Source organism: Lonchura striata, chromosome 28 (genome assembly GCF_050655825.1).
Source record: "Lonchura striata isolate lonStrDom1 chromosome 28, ASM5065582v1, whole genome shotgun sequence".
NCBI classification, from domain to species: domain Eukaryota; kingdom Metazoa; phylum Chordata; class Aves; order Passeriformes; family Estrildidae; genus Lonchura; species Lonchura striata.
This window is the reverse complement of record NC_140730.1, coordinates 8674104-8676626: the sequence shown is the minus strand read 5'-3', so window position 1 is coordinate 8676626 and position 2523 is coordinate 8674104.

Genomic DNA, 2523 nt, shown 5'->3' with positions numbered 1-2523 from the left:
GCACAGGGTAGACCGGGGGGGTGCCGCCACCCGCCCGCGGACAACGGCTCTCCTGGCCGGACGACGGAAGGACGGGACCGCCGGGCCGGGGTGGGGATGGCCTTCACCCTTTTCCGCCCAGGGAACCCGTCCGAGCGTTCGAGAAAGGTGCCACCGGCTTTCGCCCGCCCCGCGGCTGGCGCGCTCTCTCTCTCTCTCTCTCGGCCTCTCTTTCTCTCCCCTTCGGAAAAGCCGGGGTACGGCACCGATCAACGGAAAAAAAAAAAAAAAAAAAAAAGGCACATGGCGTGCGCGGCCCACAAGGACCCGTGCTAACCACGGGCGCCGGGGGCCCGGGGGGGGGCGAGGCGCGCGCCGCCTTCTCGCTGCCCCCCCCTTCGAAACCCACCGGCATCGCTCGGCTCGGGGCTCGCTCGGGCCCCCGGCTCCACACAACCTCGGCTTTCGTGGGCCCGCACGCTTCTCGGTGCCGCGGCTTAGGGCCGCGAGAGGAAAAGGCCATCGGAGGCCGGGCGGGCGGGGGCCCCCCACAGCACCCGCACACGCCCTTGAAAAAATAGCAACGGACCGCCCGGGGCAGAAGCGGGCTCGGTCGCCACGACCGAGGAAGGGCGAGGCGCCGCCGCCTCGCCCGCGACCTTCCGGGGGTTGCTCTCTGCCGGGGGCTTCGGTCCGTGCTAGGGCGGGCCGGCCACCGCGGCCGGCCCCTCTCTGCCCGCGAAAAAAACAGCCCGCCCGCAAGGCGGGTCCCCGGCTTAAGGCCGAGGAAGGGGGTGACTTCAACAGCACGCGCCGGTGGGACGGGGTGCCGCCACCCCGGCTCCACGGCTCATCGGGCGACCGCCGTCACCGAGCCCCTCCGGCCACGCGGCGAATGCCGAGGCCAGGCCGCGCGCCCCACCGCTGCCCTTCCGACACGGACACGCTGGCAAACAGGTCGGGAGCGGGGGAACCGGGCGCCGCCACCGCGGCGGGCTGGCCGGGCCTTGCTCGGGGAGGAGGCTCTCGGGCGAGGGCCGGGGAAAAAAAAAGCCCGGCCGCGTCGACCCCCGGCTGCCGGCCACTGCCACCGGACCGGCTGCCGGAAAAATGCCTGCCGGAGCGGGCCCCGGCTTAAGGCCAGGCGGAAAAGGGACGAGGCGCCGCCGCCTCACCTGCCACCGATCGTCCCAGGGGGGCCGCCCCCCCTTCAACCGGGCCGGCACGGCAGCCGACCGGAGCGGAGCAACACACACGCGGGGCTTCTCACCGCCTCGCTGCGGCCAGCGAGCGGCTTCTCGACACGGTCTTTCGGGCCGTCTCTCTCGGCTCTCGGCTCTCTCTCTGGTGGCCCTTCACACTGCCCATTCTCTTCTCTCTGGCTTCTCGGGCAGCTCTCCCCGAAAGAGCGCCCTGGGCAGGACGGGAACCGGGACCAAGCCACGCGGCTCACCCGGCCTAGGCGGCACTCGCTCTGCCCCGACGACCGCGCGGCGCGGCCGCCCTATCCTCCGCCTTGCGACGCAGGCACCCTGGAAACCTGCGGGGACGCGGCCCGTCACCTCGCTCCCAATATACGGAAAGATAAGTCCAAGGCCGCCGACGCCTCCAAGGAGACGAGTGGAAGTCGACCGGGAGGGTGCGCCAGCGCAGGCCGACCGCTACGTCGACATAGCCGGAGGCAGCCTGGAACAGCGACCCCTTGGTGAACTTCCGCAGGCGGCCGCGACACCAGGTCTACCCGGGCGGACGGAGACCAGGTCTACCCCGGCTCCGGGATACCAGGTCTACCCCGGCCGCCGGGTACAAGGTCTACCCCGTCTCCGGGATACCAGGTCTACCCCGGCCGCCGGGTACAAGGTCTACCCCGGCTCCTGGATACCAGGTCTACCCCGGCCGCCGGGTACAAGGTCTACCCCGTCTCCTGGATACCAGGTCTACCCCGGCCGCCGGGTACAAGGTCTACCCCGGCTCCTGGATACCAGGTCTACCCCGGCCGCCGGGTACAAGGTCTACCCCGTCTCCTGGATACCAGGTCTACCCCGGCCGCCGGGTACAAGGTCTACCCCGTCTCCTGGATACCAGGTCTACCCCGGCCGCCGGGTACAAGGTCTACCCCGGCTCCTGGATACCAGGTCTACCCCGGCCGCCGGGTACAAGGTCTACCCCGTCTCCTGGATACCAGGTCTACCCCGGCCGCCGGGTACAAGGTCTACCCCGTCTCCTGGATACCAGGTCTACCCCGGCCGCCGGGTACAAGGTCTACCCCGGCTCCGGGATACCAGGTCTACCCCGGCCGCCGGGTACAAGGTCTACCCCGGCTCCTGGATACCAGGTCTACCCCGGCCGCCGGGTACAAGGTCTACCCCGGCTCCGGGATACCAGGTCTACCCCGGCCGCCGGGTACAAGGTCTACCCCGGCTCCGGGATACCAGGTCTACCCCGGCCGCCGGGTACAAGGTCTACCCCGGCTCCTGGATACCAGGTCTACCCCGGCCGCCGGGTACAAGGTCTACCCCGGCTCCTGGATACCAGGTCTACCCC